The sequence below is a fragment of the Coregonus lavaretus genome (assembly GCF_964263955.1).
Source record: "Coregonus lavaretus genome assembly, chromosome: 4".
In the NCBI taxonomy this organism is placed as follows: Eukaryota; Metazoa; Chordata; class Actinopteri; order Salmoniformes; family Salmonidae; genus Coregonus; species Coregonus lavaretus.
In genome coordinates, this window is record NC_139991.1 from 5,537,705 (window position 1) to 5,555,568 (window position 17,864).

General features: G+C 43.8%; 1 long non-coding RNA gene across 1 annotated transcript; it reads right to left on the bottom strand.

The window, feature by feature from the left end:
• Positions 1-17,283: 17,283 nt before the first annotated feature.
• Positions 17,284-17,636, bottom strand: LOC311127239. The gene is made up of 3 exons (XR_014613105.1): positions 17,627-17,636; positions 17,458-17,544; positions 17,284-17,370 (listed from the first exon to the last, which is right to left on the bottom strand). It is a non-coding gene; the product is annotated as an uncharacterized lncRNA (long non-coding RNA).
• Positions 17,637-17,864: the final 228 nt, after the last annotated feature.

Below are 17,864 nucleotides of genomic sequence, written 5' to 3' on the forward strand. Positions count from 1 at the left end.
GGTGTGCGTCACCAGTCCGGTCCGGCCCGTTCCTGCTTCCCGCACTAAGTGTACGGTGCACGTCGCCAGCCCGGCCCGGCTCGTTCCTGCTTCCCGCACTAAGTGTACGGTGCGCATCGCCAGCCCAGCCCGGCCTGTTCCTGCCTCTCGCATCAAGTCTACGGTGTGCGTCGACAGCCCTGCCCGGCCTGTTCCTGCTCCACGCACCAAGTCTACGGTGTGCGTCGCCAGCCCTGCCCGGCCTGTTCCTGCTCCACGCACCAAGTCTACGGTGTGCGTCGCCAGCCCTGCCCGGCCTGTTCCTGCTCCACGCACCAAACCTACGGTGTGCGTCGACAGCCCTGCCCGGCCTGTTCCTGCTCCACGCGCCAAACCTACGGTGTGCGTCGCCAGCCCAGCCCGTCTGTTCCTGCTCCACGCACCAAGTCTACGGTGTGCGTCGACAGCCCTGCCCGGCCTGTTCCTGCTCCACGCACCAAGTCTACGGTGTGCGTCGCCAGCCCTGCCCGGCCTGTTCCTGCTCCACGCACCAAGTCTACGGTGTGCGTCGACAGCCCTGCCCGGCCTGTTCCTGCTCCACGCACCAAGTCTACGGTGTGCGTCGCCAGCCCTGCCCGGCCTGTTCCTGCTCCACGCACCAAGTCTACGGTGTGCGTCGCCAGCCCTGCCCGGCCTGTTCCTGCTCCACGCACCAAACCTACGGTGTGCGTCGACAGCCCTGCCCGGCCTGTTCCTGCTCCACGCACCAAACCTACGGTGTGCGTCGTCAGCCCGGCCCGGCCTGTTCCTGCCACTCGCACCAAACCTACGGTGCGCGTCGCCAGCCCGGCCCGGCCTGTTCCTGTCACTCGCACCAAGCCAGGGGTGCGAGTCGCCAGCCCGGCCCGGTCTGTTCCTGCCACTCGCACCAAGCCAGGGGTGCGAGTCGCCAGCCTGGTCCAGCCTGTTCCTGCCACTCGCACCAAGCCAGGGGTGCGAGTCGTCAGCCTGGTTCAGCCCGTTCCTGCTACTCGCACCAAGCCCGGGGTGCGAGTCGTCAGCCTGGTAAGACCGGTCAGCTGCTCCACAACGGAGCGTAAGCAATCCGCTCCGTCAATGTCCAGTCCAGATCCAGCCAGCGGGGTCAGACCGGACCAGGGGCGCTACGGGGGTAGTATGGAGGGGTGGTGGTCAAAGCCGGAGCCGGAGCCGCCTCCTAGGAGGAATGCCCACCCAGCCCTCCCCTGTTTGGGGTGTTTAGACGCGGTCGCAGTCCGCGCCTTTAGGGGGGGGTACTGTCACACCCTGGCTCGGGGACTCTATATGTTGAGCCAGGGTGTGTGCATTCTATGTGTTCGTTTTCTATGTTGGGTATTCTAGTTGTTCTGTTTCTATGTTTGCCTGTATGACTCCCAATCAGAGGCAACGAGTGTCAGCTGTCGGCTGGTTGTCTCTGATTGGGAGCCATATTTAATCTGTGTGTTTTCCTTTGGGTGTTGTGGGTTTTTGTTCCGTGTCGGTATGTTAACCGTTGGACTTCACGAGTCGTGTTTTGTTTGTATTTAGAAACTTTAATTAAATAAAGTCATGTTTGTATCACACGCTGCGCCTTGGTCTACTTCGCTACTAGACGACCGTGACAATACCTAGAACATAAACATAGAATTTCTAGCATAGATTCTCACGCCCTGACCAAACCAACTAAAGACAACCGGCCTCTCAAGGCCAGGGCGTGACAGCGTGTGATGGCACCATTTTCAGATGAAGTGAATAACAGCTCAAAGATGCTTCTGGGTGTCTCCATCAGTTTGGAAAAGTCAGTAGAAAGTTACACTCGGTTCCCATGTTGCTCGTTATGAATGAAGTGTCAAGGCTGTCAGCTCAGAGATTTTCAACACCCAGCAAAGGCTGAATTTAAAGTGGGCTTTCAGGAGATTTTTCAAATACAGTGCATCCTTGACGTGATGTTTTCATGGTTTGTGATTGGAATCCTCAGGGACAATATGTAAACATTGTTGCATTGCCAAATATGATAAATCTAAGTATTGACAGTCATATAGCTTACATCCATAGATTATTTTAGACTAATCTTCATCCACTTTCCATATCAGCAGTCTTTTCCACAAGATCTCCATGAGTGAGATATTTGTTCTGCTATAGCAACACCTCCAGAACAGAGCATTTATCACATCCTCAAGCACTCTCTCCAGAGTTGTTTTTCCCAACAGTAAACAACTTCTGTGCCTCACACATATATGTGAGAATCGAGACAGGATAAGGTCTGTCAGTCTCCTCAAAGTGTTCACACTGAGATGAGCCTAGATGTACAGTATATCTTGGCACTGGCGTGATTTGCTTCCAAAGGTGCTCTTCTTGTCTCATACTGCATGTGTGTTTGTGTGTTTGCTTGCATGCCTGCAATCATCCTCAGGTCCTTGGTTTCAGTATGTTGTTATGAAGGAGCTGCCCTGTATTCAGCAGTGGGGGAGGATCTGTGCCAAGATTCCAGGAAGGCAAGGCTGCAATCTGCATGTCTTTGATCATGTTTATCTTTCAGGCTACAAATGAGGTTAGCCAAGTGTAGACTGACCTCGTTTTGATGGGGGCAGAGTGCTTTTGCCCTGCATTGAGGCACATTGTGGTCACACTAGATACTGACTGGTTTTCTGATCCACGCCCCTACCTTTTTTAAAAGGTACAATATCGGTGACCAACAGATGCATATCTGTATTCCCAGTCATGTGAAATCCATAGATTAGGACCTGATTTCCTTATATGAACTGTAACTCAGTAAAATCTTTGAAATTGTTGTATGTTGCGTTAATATTTTTGTTCAGTATACATAGAAAGATAATTTGGAGGTTGTCCTTTTATCAATAAACTACCAATTTACTTAACATCATTGTTGAAATATAGAAACTCGGATTACAACACTAGATTACAGGAGACTCCACGTGTATCCACAGAGTTGGGTAAATCTGCCTTTTCCTACCAGGCCCTTATCATGTGGAATAATCTCCAAGTAACGTTTGGTTTGGATGTGTTGTTGTCTCTGGGTCAGTTTAGGAGAAAGGCTAGGGATTTCTATATTGATAAATGTGTTTGTTTTGTTTGATTGTTTATTGTGTATGTAATATTTGCTATTCTTTTATTGCTATTCTTTTAATTTTGTGTTTTAAATTGTGTATATACATTTTTTTGCAAATGAGACCTAGGTCTCAATGTGTTTTTCCCTGGTTAAATAAAAGAGAATAACAAAAATTGCAAGCTGGGCACCACATAAAGAGAAAGCCATTTGTATACTCACAACCACCAATTACAGACTTCACTGTTTCGTCGATGTGTTGAAAATGTGTCTACCAGGATGAGCAATGGGCAAAATCAATAGAGGTCAGCATTGGAAACATACCTTAGAGATAGAGACCAGTAACCGAAAGGTTGCTGGTTTGAATCGCCGAGCCGACTAGGTGACAAATCTGTCAATGTGCCCTTGAGCAAGGCACTTAACCCTAAGTGCTCTGGATACGAGTGTCTGTTAAATGACAGAGATGGTAAATCTAAATGGAAACTGTGTCTCAATATGGTGCAAGACAAGGAGAAACAGAGCTCTTGAATGACATTGTGCAGCTGCCCTACTGGATATGTACAGAATATGAGAAATGGAACTCTGTAGTGTTAAATGGATGAACAAATACTTGCTGTTAATGACTTTCTCTGCCTGTACTGTTGAAAACACACCCACTCATTTCATGTTTTCAGAGTATAACCAAATGTCTTGAAAAGATTTCTCGTCATTCAATCACATCCTTTTGAAAAGCCTGCATGTGTGTAATTTAGAGGAACTACATTATTCAAAATGTCATTAATGGTCATAATAATGGATTGCATTTTCTATTACACTTTTCACTAGTCTCAAAATGTTTTACATTGTATTGGTAGCACCCACCAGGGTAATACATGTCAACCTCACATCGGCTTCCAATGTGAACAGGCAAGTGGGGGCTTTGAGTTCCTTCCACTGTCCTTGGGCATTGGGTTGCCCTTCACCACTTGGATGATCTCCCATTTAGGTACCCACCAGGCTTAACCCTGCTTAACTTAACACAAAGTCAACAGAGGAATGGTATGACAGCTGACTGCCACGTTAACACACACTTCTCTTGTCACGCCCTGGCTCTGGGGACTCTTAAATGTTGAGCCAGGGTGTGTAGTGTCTATGTTGTATTTTCTATGTTGTTGATCTAGATCGTGTAGATCTATGTTGGCCAGGGTGGTTCCCAATCAGAGGCAGCTGTTTCTCGTTGTCTCTGATTGGGGACCATACTTAGGCAGCCTGTTTGGCACTGTTTATGGTGGGATCTTGTTCCGGAAGGTTTGTGTTTGTAACCTAGGACTTCACGTATCGTTTGTTTGTTGTGTTTGTTCGTGTGGTGTACTTAAATAAATAATGTACGCATATCACGCTGCGCCTTGGTCCGTCACTTCCTTGAACGATCGTGACATCTCTTCAAGCCACAGGTGTTATTTACTTTCATATGCAATTACACACTTCTTCCATGGGAGGAAAGCTGTCATTTACAAGCGCTGATGGCATTTTTATGTGCCAGTCACTTTTATAGTGGTTCTCCAGAGAGACATTTTAGTGAGTGGTGAGTATTCGGGGTGCTAAAGCTCATGCTGGTGTTTTTCATTTCAAGGACACATAAATCATTACCTGCCTTTCACTGAAATCCCTTTTCCATCCTTTGAGCCCACCCAAGCACTCCAGTGATGATTGACAGGAGGTATTGCAGACATAGTGCTCAGAGTTATGAAATGCACACATGACCACTGGCTGCACTTCTCACCATCCAGGCAACTCCTTAAATGCCAACACTGGTGACTCATACAAAAGAGGGGTATCATTTGAAGAAAGAGGTGTCAGAGTGGTTTGTGTTTTATAATTAGACTGAATCCATCAGAGAACAAGTACAGCCAGAAAAACGTTTAAATGCACTTATTTTAAATTGCTCTGGATAAGTGCACCTGCTGCTAAATTACTAAAATATAGTGTAAATGTAAAATGCATTTTCGTTATTCTTCCTAGATTTGAAACTATACTGAACAAAAATATAAATGCAACATGTAAAGTGTTGGTCCCATGTTTCATGAGCTGAAATGAAAGGTCCCAGAAATGTTCCACACTCACAAAAAGCTTATTTCTGTCAAATGATGTGCACACATTTGTTTACATCCCTGTTAGTGAGCATTTCTCCTTTGCCAAGATAATCCATCCATCTGACAGGTGTGGCATATCAAGAAGCTGATTAAACAGCATGATCATTACACAGGTGCACCTTGTGCTGGGGATAAAAGAAGGCAACTCTAAAATGTGCAGTTTTTTCACACAACACAATGCCACAGATGTCTCAAGTTTTGAGGTAGCGTGCAATTGGCATGCTGACTGCAGGAATGTCCACCAGAGCTGTTGTCAGAGAATTTAACATTCATTTCTCTACCATAAGCCGCCTCCAACGTAGTTTTAGAGAATTTGGCAGTACGTCCAACTGGCCTCACAACCACAGACCACATGTATACATCTGGCCCTTCATTGGACACTGTGTTAACAAACCTCCAAACGAGCTTCAACGCCATACAACACTCCTTCCGTAGCCTCCAACTGCTCTTAAACACTAGTAAAACTAAATGCATGCTCTTCAACCGAACGCTGCTTGCACCCGCCCACCCGACTAGAATCACTACTCTCGGCGGGTCTGACCTAGAGTATGTGGACAACTACATATACCTAGGTGTCTGGTTAGACTGTAAACTCTCCTTCCAGACTCACATTAAGCATCTCCAATCAAAAGTTAGATCTAGAATCGGCTTCCTATTTCGCAAAACAAAGCCTCCTTCACTCATGCTGCCAAACATGCCCTCGTAAAACTGACTATCCTACCGATCCTTGACTTCGGCGATGTCATTTATAAAATAGCCTCCAACACTCTACTCAGCAAATTGGATGTAGTCTATCACAGTGCCATCCGTTTTGTCACCCACCCAACTACCTCATCCCCATATTGTTATTTATTTTGCTAATTTGCACCCCAGTATCTCTATTTGCACATCATCTTTTGCACATCTATCATTCCAGTGTTAATTACGAAATTGTAACTATTTTTGCACTATGGCCTATTTATTTATTGCCTTACCTCCATAACTTACTACATTCGCACACACTGTATATATATTTTCTGTTGTATTTTTGACTTTATGTTTTGTTTACCCCATAAGTAACTCTGTGTTGTTGTTTTTATCGCACTGCTTTGCTTTATCTTGGCCATGAGGCAGATGGTGGTCACACCAGATACTAACTGTTTTTCTGATCCACGCCCCTACCTTTTTTAAAGGTATCTGTGACCAACAGATGCATACCTGTATTCCCAGTCATGTGGAATTCATAGATTAGGGCCTAATGAATTAATTTCTATTGACTGATTTCCTTATATGAACTGTAACTCGCTAAAATCTTTGAAAATGTTGCATGTTGCGTTTATATTTTTGTTCAATGTAGTTCCAGGTGCATGAGGTACATCTGTAAAGTTGTCAAAGGCCAGCTGTGAGTATGGTTATGAATGTATAATTGTGCATTCAGTTGTGTTTGCTAGAAATAAACAATAATTGTGTATGATGATATGGAATAAAGTGCTTTACAGCTGCCATATTAGTTTGAGAATGCACATCCCACAAATAATTTAAACCCACATCACAACATGATCATTTCTTCCTCATTCACCCACATTTAAATTATTCTGTTCAAGCCAAATCATGGTTAATATCTGCTAGTCATTTTCTATTAAGGTAGCTATACTTTTACTCAAGTATGACAATTGGGTACCTTTTCCACCACTGCTTGACCTGACTGCAGTTCGATGTCGTAACTGACTTCAGTAGGCAAATCCTCACCTTCGATGGCCACTGACACGCTGGAGAAGTGTGCTATTCACAAATGAATCCCGGTTTCTACTGAACCGGGTAGTTGGCAGTCAATGTGTATGGCATCGTGTTGGCGAGCGGTTTGCTGATGTCAACGTAACCCCATGGTGGTGGTGGGGTTATGGTATGGGCAGGCATAAACTATGGACAACGAACTCAATTGCATTTTATCGATGGCAATTTGAATGCACAGAGATACAGTGACGAGATCCTGAGGCCCATTGTCAAACTATTCATCCGCCGCCATCACCTCATGTTCCAGCATGATAATGCACAGCCCCATGTCGCAAGGATCTGTACACAATTCCTGGAAGCTGAAAATGTCCCAGTTCTTCCATGGCCTGCATACTCACCAGACATGTCACCCACTGAGCATGTTTGGGATGCTCTGGATTGACGTGTATAAAAGCATGTTCCAGTTCCAACCAATATCCAGAAACTTCACACAGCCATTGAAGAAGGAGTGGGAGAACATTCCACATGCCACAATCAACAGCCTGATTAACTCTATGCGAAGGAGATGTGTCGCGCTGCATGAGGCAGATGGTGGTCACACCAGATACTAACTGTTTTTCTGATCCACGCCCCTACCTTTTTTTAAAGGTATCTGTGACCAACAGATGCATACCTGTATTCCCAGTCATGTGGAATTCATAGATTAGGGCCTAATGAATTAATTTCAATTGACTGATTTCCTTATATGAACTGTAACTCGCTAAAATCTTTGAAAATGTTGCAGGTTGCGTTTATATTTTTGTTAAATGTAGTTCCAGGTGCATGAGGTACAGTGGGGAAAAAAGTATTTAGTCAGCCACCAATTGTGCAAGTTCTCCCACTTCTCCCAAAATATGAGAGAGGCCTGTAATTTTCATCATAGGTACACGTCAACTATGACAGACAAATTGAGAAAAGAAAATCCAGAAAATCACATTGTAGTATTTTTAATGAATTTATATGCAAATTATGGTGGAAAATAAGTATTTGGTCACCTACAAACAAGCAAGATTTCTGGCTCTCACAGACCTGTAACTTCTTCTTTAAGAGGCTCCTCTGTCCTCCACTCGTTACCTGTATTAATGGCACCTGTTTGAACTTGTTATCAGTATAAAAGACACCTGTCCACAACCTCAAACAGTCACACTCCAAACTCCACTATGGCCAAGACCAAAGAGCTGTCAAAGGACACCAGAAACAAAATTGTAGACCTGCACCAGGCTGGGAAGACTGAATCTGTAATAGGTAAGCAGCTTGGTTTGAAGAAATCAACTGTGGGAGCAAATATTAGGAAATGGAAGACATACAAGACCACTGATAATCTCCCTCGATCTGGGGCTCCTCGCAAGATCTCACCCCGTGGGGTCAAAATGATCACAAGAACGGTGAGCAAAAATCCCAGAACCACACGGGGGGACCTAGTGAATTACCTGCAGAGAGCTGGGACCAAAGTAACAAAGCCTACCATCAGTAACACACTACGCCGCCAGGGACTCAAATCCTGCAGTGCCAGACGTGTCCCCCTGCTTAAGCCAGTACATGTCCAGGCCCGTCTGAAGTTTGCTAGAGTGCATTTGGATGATCCAGAAGAGGATTGGGTGAGTTGCAGCCAAAGAACACCATAGGGGGGTGGAAACATCTTGCTTTGGGGCTGTTTTTCTGCAAAGAAATTGGGAGGATTGGGAGGGTTGTCATATGGTCAGATGAAACCAAAATATAACTTTTTGGTAAAAACTCAACTCGTCGTGTTTGGAGGACAAAGAATGCTGAGTTGCATCCAAAGAACACCATACCTACTGTGAAGCATGGGGGTGGAAACATCATGCTTTGGGGCTGTTTTTCTGCAAAGGGACCAGGACGACTGATCCGTGTAAAGGAAAGAATGAATGGGGCCATGTATCGTCAGATTTTGAGTGAAAACCTCTTTCCATCAGCAAGGGCATTGAAGGTGAAACGTGGCTGGGTCTTTCAGCATGACAATGATCCCAAACACACCACCCGGGCAACGAAGGAGTGGCTTCGTAAGAAGCATTTCAAGGTCCTGGAGTGGCCTAGCCAGTCTCCAGATCTCAACCCCATAGAAAATCTTTGGAGGGAGTTGAAAGTCCGTGTTGCCTAGCGACAGCCCCAAAACATCACTGCTCTAGAGGAGATCTGCATGGAGGAATGGGCCAAAATACCAGCAACAGTGTGTGAAAACCTTGTGAAGACTTACAGAAAACGTTTGACCTGTGTCATTGCCAACAAAGGGTATATAACAAAGTATTGAGAAACTTTTGTTATTGACCAAATACTTATTTTCCACCATAATTTGCAAATAAATTCATTAAAAATCCTACAATGTGATTTTCTGGATTTTTTTTCTCATTTTGTCTGTCATAGTTGACGTGTACCTATGATGAAAATTACAGGCCTCTCTCATATTTTTAAGTGGGAGAACTTGCACAATTGGTGGCTGACTAAATACTTTTTTCCCTCACTGTACATCTGTAAAGTTGTCAAAGGCCAGCTGTGAGTATGGTTATGAATGTATAATTGTGCATTCAGTTGTGTTTGCTAGAAATAAACAATAATTGTGTATGATGATATGGAATAAAGTGCTTTACAGCTGCCATATTAGTTTGAGAATGCACATCCCACAAATAATTTAAACCCACATCACAACATGATCATTTCTTCCTCATTCACCCACATTTAAATTATTCTGTTCAAGCCAAATCATGGTTAACATCTGCTAGTCATTTAGTTCTCATCCTAATTAAACAAAAAATGGTACTATGTGTAATCACTGCATGCTAAGATGATGCATATTTACATAGTAACTATCACAGTGTACCCCTGCCTCTTCTGTGAACCCTTTCATTATGCCGTTTTATCACACGTCAGAACTTCAACTATAGTTGTCTCATGGAAATGAGCAGCGTAACCCTTTATCTCACCTCACGGCTCATAGATTGGCAAGGTGGCTCAAAGGTCAATGAAATCAGATTCTCAGGATTAATGAGGCTGAGGCCACCCCCTTAGTGTTTCACCTTGCCCACTGTCCCTGTGCTAACACACAAGGCTAATTAATCATGCACCCAAGCAGTGGTGGTGTACTGCATCATGACCAACAACCAATCTCCACACACTGGGGAGCCCTGCCTGCACTGAGGGTGATCGTTTGATAGTTCCAGTGGGACTTCACAGACTAACTTGGGGGGTAATGAATGCAATCGCTCCTACCAAGATCATAAGTGGTCATAAACAACATATTTAATGTAGTGTAAAACTTTGAGGGCCGGTTTCCAGAACTCAGATTAAGCCTAGTCCAATGGAGAATTTTCATTGAAAGCACTTTTTAGTCCAGGAAGATGCGTAATCTGTCTCCGGGAAACCAGCCATTTTACAATCCTACTGGGTCTCACTTTACAGAAAGTGTCCCTAATACCAACGCAGTCTCAGGGCAATTTGTATTATACTGTATGTAAATCTGTGACACTCCATATAATTTAGTATGATATGTCATGTTACGTTAGGTTACATTATGAACTGAATAGCGGTCGTACAATATCATACAATTTAGAGGACGTATAGTATCATATGTCTTTTTGATCATACAATAGCATACAAATTGGATTACATACTTTATCATACTTCTTGGAGGACGTATAGTATTGCACGTCTTTATCTGAGACCAGAGATACGTTGGTGGTTAGGGGAACTAAAGACAAAGGTTAAGTTAGAATAACAGACTGGAAGCTTTAAAAGGAGGGTGGTGCTTGAAATCATGGTTCTTCCTCTGTTGACCATGGTTACCTGCAAGGAAACACGTGCCGTCATCATTGCTTTGCACAAAAAGGGCTTCACAGGCAAGGATATTGCTGCTAGTAAGATTGCACCTAAATCAACCATTTATCGGATCATCAAGAACTTCAAGGAGAGAGCTTCAATTGTTGTGAAGAAGGCTTCAGGGCGCCCAAGAAAGTCCAGCAAGCACCAGGACCGTCTCCTAAAGTTGATTAAGCTGCGGGATCGGGGCACCAACAGTGCAGAGCTTGCTCAGGAATGGCAGCAGGCAGGTGTGAGTGCATCTGCACGCACAGTGAGGCGAAGACTTTTGGAGGATGGCCTGGTGTCAAGAAGGGCAGCGAGGAAGCCACTTCTCTCCAGGAAAAATATCAGGGACAGACTGATATTCTGCAAAAGGTACAGGGATTGGACTGCTGAGGACTGGGGTAAAGTCATTTTCTCTGATGAATCCCCTTTCCGATTGTTTGGGGCATCTGGAAAAAAAGCTTCTCCGGAGAAGACAAGGTGAGCGCTACCATCAGTCCTGTGTCATGCCAACAGTAAAGCATCCTGAGACCATTCATGTGTGGGGTTGCTGCTCAGCCAAGGGAGTGGGCTCACTCACAATTTTGCCTAAGAACACAGCCATGAATAAAGAATGGTACCGACACATCCTCCGAGAGCAACTTCTCCCAACCATCCAAGAACAGTTTGGTGATGAACAATGCCTTTTCCAGCATGATGGAGCACCTTGCCATAAGGCAAAAGTGATAACTAAGTGGCTCGGGGAACAAAACATCAAAATGTTGGGTCCATGGCCAGGAAACTCCCCAGACCTTAATCCCATTGAGAACTTGTGGTCAATCCTCAAGAGGCGGGTGGACAAACAAAACCCCACAAATTCTGACAAACTCCAAGCATTGATTATGCAGGAATGGGCTGCCATCAGTCAGGATGTGGCCCAGAAGTTAATTGACAGCATGCCAGGGCGGATTGCAAAGGTCTTGAAAAAGAAGGATCAACATTGCAAATATTGACTCTTTGCATAACTTAATGTAATTGTCAATAAAAGCCTTTGACACTTATGGAATGCTTGTAATTATACTTCAGTATACCATAGTAACATCTGACAAAAATATCTAAAAACACTGAAGCAGCAAACTTTGTAAAGACCAATACTTGTGTCATTCTCAAAACTTTTGACCACGACTGTATATTTTGTATGTCTCTGAGGCCAGGCTGCTAATACCCATTAGGTTACATGTTGGTTACAGGCAGGCAAGCGCAAGTGATTGATCAATGTTGAAGTAATACTGTGTTCTGTCCTATAGAATCAAAATGGTTGTTTTAGACTAGAGCCAATAATGGGAATTTTAGTCTCAGTCAATCATTCTCCATTCCCTTGGAGCCTGTGAGACTGCAGCATGTTGATTCAGAGGTTGCGCTGCCATACCCGACACCTCTGTCCCTTGGGCCACTACTAACAAAGGCCCAGATCCACTGGACTGCTAGGTGCCTTTCAAGCCTCTGCATTAATTCCGTAGGCCTCCTTCAAATCCCTTCCCTGCAATTCAAAATGCAATTGAAGTTGTTAAGCATTGCAAACATGAATACAGTGTTACTCTTAATACACTCCGTCAATTTAAAAGGCAAATAAGGACTTGTCGTCTGCTTGGTAAGGTATTGTTTGGAACAGTCCTCCTGTGACTGGTGCGCCTGCCAGGGTTTTGCATTGTGTATTGATTTTCCCTCTAAATTATTTACCATGATTGGCTCAATGGTTACACCCCAAATGAAATTCATGGGAAGTGGGTAGTTCTAGGCTATAATTAATTTTGATCAGTGTGTTTGCCTTTGGAAAACAATTTACTGTGTCATTGATTTGTGTCCTCTCATGTGCTGTAACTTTCCCAATGTTATATAATCCATCATAATTATATCTGTGATGACTAGCTCTAGGAATGAGCCACACCAAACACAGTGTAGCCCCTGAGACCCTGTTTATACAGTATGCTCCTGCTATCCCTACAACTGAATAGAAAGATTTGGATTACACAACAGCTTTAGCAGAAACGGAATGGGAAACAGCAGATGAGAACAACAGCAGGCAGTAACAGTGTAGGTGGAACATCAGAATACTCCTTCTCTCATAATGTGACTCAGACTCACAGGACATAGGGAGAGAGATATTTGAACCAGACACATTTACCACCTTAAAAATGCAATGTTATGTACAGTATTGTAATTTAAATTATATATCACGTAAATATAGTGATTAACTCAACCACTTTGATTTAACGTCTATGAAGTCCCACCCACCTACCCACACTACAGACATGTCTCAGGAAAAAGTGTCACATTAATCTCTGGTAGGGGGTGGAGGAAACTTTGAGCTGTTATTGGGCCTATGAATATTTAATAGGGAAGGCCCTTTAATAAAAGTCTTTGAGCAGACCAGTCAAAGAGACGCTGGACCAAAGAGAGCCTTCTGGGAGATGCTGCCGCTTTTCTAACAGAAAAAAAGAATCAGCCACTGAATGATAAAAGAGGACAATAAACGGAGCAGAGAGAGAAGAGAGAGAGAGGCAGGATTGAAACAGAGGTACAGTCTCTAGATTCCTCAACGAGGGACAGCGCTTTAAATGCATGACACAATGGCACAGTTAAAGTGTTGTAAGATGCATTCAATTTCTGTATAATTGGTCTTGACAGCCACTTTCCAGAAATGCTTGAGTTTAAATGTATCAAATGTGTGGACCGATTTTAGTGTTCAAGCAAATAGTCCAGATTATTCCTTTTTAAAATGGTCTTTAGAGGATGGGCATGTACCAAAATATATGATTGCACACAGGGCCATATCATCCAACATACTATACTGCACTCCCACAGCATAAAGAATTACTTAGAACCAGTCATTTCCTGGCTAGTGGAGGTGCGGCCCAGGAAATTAGCCTTGTGATTTATCAGGGCTCCCTCTGCCTCTCTGTGATGATCCAGCAGTCTGACAAATACAGAAAGCCGTAATATTCAGCCTCATTGCTTTGTCTGCAGCAGACAAACTGACACTGACTGCTTCAATAACCTGCTGTATCAATCTACTGACAGACAGCCCACCTGCCATCACTTTAGGTCTATCTCCTTGAGGAGCATTGCAATTTAATGGTTTGAGATTTTGTTTTTGCATTCAAATAAAACACTCTGATGGAATAACAGGTTTAGTGCCCTTGGTGCAAGGCCTTTTGATGCAAGGCAAAGTTGTATCTATCTCCAAGAATGAGTCTTATTCACATCTTTGTGAACCTCTAGGTGACTGCCTGAGGATGGTCCACAACTTCAATAGGTTGCTAATTATTGTAAGAGCCTTTTTGCTGGTCAGTGTGTTGTTGGTTGTCACTTGTCACCACCAGGGGCACTCTAGTCTAGTTAATTTAATTAATTTTAATTAAAAAAATTAAAAATTTAATATGCCATTTAGCAGACGCTTTTATCCAAAGCGACTTACAGTCATGCGTGCATTCATTTTTTTTGTGTATGGGTGGTCCCGGGGATCGAACCCACTACCTTGGCGTTACAAGCGCCGTGCTCTACCAGCTGAGCTACAGTTACAGGTCAGGGGCCTGTTGCACAAAACTAGGATAAGGGATTAAGCCAGGATATCTTGGTGATCCTGGCTCAATTGATCCGTAATCCGGTTGCACTAAAGATGGATAGGGGGCAGGAGGATATGTTATGGTATAAATTACCATGGAGATTTATTCTGTGGAGCTAGCCTGCTCCAGACCAGGCTAAATTCCAGGATCTATTTAATCTCATCCCTAATGTCAGTCAGCAGTCACCACAAATGGAAACCAATAGTTATTTCACTGCTCACTATACATTGTTATCACATATAACTAGACCCACTGTCATTATTTAAACGTTTGTGATCATTAATTTCAATGATTTTGGATAAAAAATGATTTTTAGATGATGTTGCTATCATTAGATAATTTACAGTTTCCCATAGACTATAAGGCTATATATAAAATGATAGAATATTAGGGCCACAGAGGGGAAAAAAACACAAGTCATAATATTGTAACCAGTTGTTTTAAAGGAGGACAGTTGTTAAAATGACAGATGTGGGGCATTTCGTGAAATTGTACTTCAGTATGGTTTCATAAACAAAGACATGCTGATGTGCCAGAATATTAAGTATCACATTGTCATAAGTATCAAAACTGTAAAAACAATATGTAGCTTTTCTGCAGAAAGAACCAGCCTCATAAATTTATGACTTTATCCTTTTTCTTCAGTGTGGCCCTAGTACTCTGTCATATAAACAAATACACATTCCATATGAATATAAAAACACAATGTGTAACATTATGTTCCTTTATTGAATAAGGACAAAACAAAGCAGGTAAACCATCAGCTCCTTTCGAAACTGAAGTCACAGTGACTCTACAAGATGGAAAGCACAGAATCCAAGCATATTATACAAAATGATACATACACATTCAAAGGTCTGTATATAACACACCCTGCATGTCTGCACACTAAAATAAATGCAGGACAAATCCATACACATCAACTGAACAGACAAATGAATGGATGCAGTAGCCTCCCTGCAGCCTTGTATTACACACAGTATACCGCACAAACATCATAAGAGGCCAAATTCGTAAAAGAACGAACCCAAAAAAAACCAAATTCCTCTGCCACCGCAGGACATATTTAACCAAAATTGAAAGCACACATACTAACTAAAATAATTCAACACATATTGGTCCCTCAGCAGCCGACCACTGTCGTCATCAGGGAAGATTGCCGGATTGTCCCAGTCCATGGCTGGTGGCACTCTGGGGGCCCTCTCCTTCCTCAGGCAGGCCACATTGTGGAGGACAGCACAAGCCACAGTAATATCACATGCCCTAACAGGGCTGACCCTTAATTTGTGAAGGCAGTGAAAGCGTGCCTTCAGGAGGCCAAAGGTCATTTCAACTCTGGCCCTGGTCCTGGCATGGGCATGGTTGTAGGCCTGCTGTGCTTCCTGGGGGTCTGTGAAAGGTGTCAGGAGAAAAGGCTGGCAGCCATACCCCCTGTCTCCCAGCAACACACCAGAGAATTCACCTGTCAACACAAAATCTCATCATTACTACCTCATAAACACAGTGATATTCTTGACACAGCCATGATGGTTATAAATAGGGGTTGTGTGGCTTACCTTGTGATAGGCACTGATAGATTTCAGAGGCCCGAAAGATTCTGGAGTCATGGACTGAGCCAGGCCATTTTGCCACAACATTGCTGATCACACAGTCAGCATTGCAGACCATCTGAAATCATAAGATGAGGAATATTACACCAATCAATGCACATCACTGGCAATGCAGAGTGTTCGTCAATGGACAATATCAAAAAGTTATGTTCACCTGAACATTAATGCTGTGAAAGGATTTCCTATTCACAAAATCGGCCTCATGGGCACCTGAGGGGGCTTTTATCCTTATGTGTGTGCAGTCCACTGCACCAATGACATTGGGGAAACCTGTCACACAAAGTAATGAGTATCCTACTATGTGTTAACAGTTGTCCTGTAATTTGTAGATCCTCTTACCTGCAATCCTATAGAACTCCTCTTTGATGTCACAGAGTCTTCTGTGGCCAGGGAAGGAGATGAAGACATCTGCTAATGCTTTGATAGCCAGACACACACTCCTTATTGTGCGGCAAATTGTGGCCTTGTTCAGCTGTTCTGCATCCCCCACTGAGTACAGGAAGGCTCCACTAGCAAAAAAGCGCAAGGCCACACAAACCATTTGCTCCACACTCAGTGCATGGCTCCGTGCAGTGCGGTGCTTAATCCTGGGACCCAGTAGTCTGCATAGATACCTGATGCCATCTGCAGAAAACCTGTATCTTTCATATAGATGGTCATCAGGGAAGGCCAGTGGGTCCAACCGGTCCCTGAAGACCCTTTCTCGCCTGAAGGCTCTCCTCAGCACAAGTGCTTCTTCATCCACCACATCTCGCACGAATGGGCATGCCATTGTCAGAGCAGAAAGGAACACACAATTTTGGGCCTTCATATAGGCTAGTGGCCACACCTGGTGCTGGGGGGGTGGGTAAAAGAGGGCGATGCCTTATAACGATGACTTGGTTGTACTGATTGCTGGGAAAATAAAAAAAACCTTAGAAAGATGCCACCGTCCTGTGTGCTCACAATAAGAGCTCATATGTCATGGCTCACTTGACTTTACGAGAATATACCTAATTTTTATTTTGAGCTGTGTCATCTTCTTGGAGCTGGGGGAGGAAAGAAAAATAATGATTAATACATTTGTGTTACAGTTAGCATACAGTGTACATTGAAGGCATATCTCACCTCCCTCTCAAGTTTTTTTATTTCAAGGTCCAGTTTCCTAATTGTCCTCTTTTTTATTTCGGACTCCAGTGCAAGATTTTCCATCTTTTTCTTCTTGTACTGAATGTCTATGTCTGCCAGTTCTATTTGGCGCCGGAGGTGGTTGCCATACAACTTTCTGATAGCTTGTGAGCTCTGTGAACACAATACAATTAGCGCAGCTGGAATTTGGCAGGATGTGGTGTCCTTTTATTAATACGCACTATGTTGCCAGGCTGGTTTTCCCACTGTATAGCATCTGGGTCCTGTAAAAGAAATTAGATTTTTTGATTTTGATGAGGACTCCTCACCATTGTAGAGTAAATAGTACTTTCACAGTCTTAACATGATACCTCATGCCTTCTGGAATCCAGAGAGATGGTCTCCTCCTCATCATCGTCTCCATCATGTGCTGTTGCTGCTGCACTGGGGCCTTCACCCTATCACATTTAATCGGATTCATATTGAAGCTAGTAGACAAGACATGCCAGGCCTACAGTATGCCTTTGATGGAGTACTCACTGGATCAGCATCGTCTGGTGCTTGTGCTGGTGGCTCTAACAGGAACACAGTGCTGCCAGACACTGCAAGGCAATAGGTAAACCAAAGTCAGACAGTCCAAATTGATTCAATATGAATGTGGTTGTATCCCATGTAGAGATGGAAGGACATACCTTGAATGAAGCGGGTGGCATCTTGGGAGGAACCTATGCTCGTCTCTTTCCCCCCAGGGATCCCCTCTAAGACGGGCCTGCCTTTA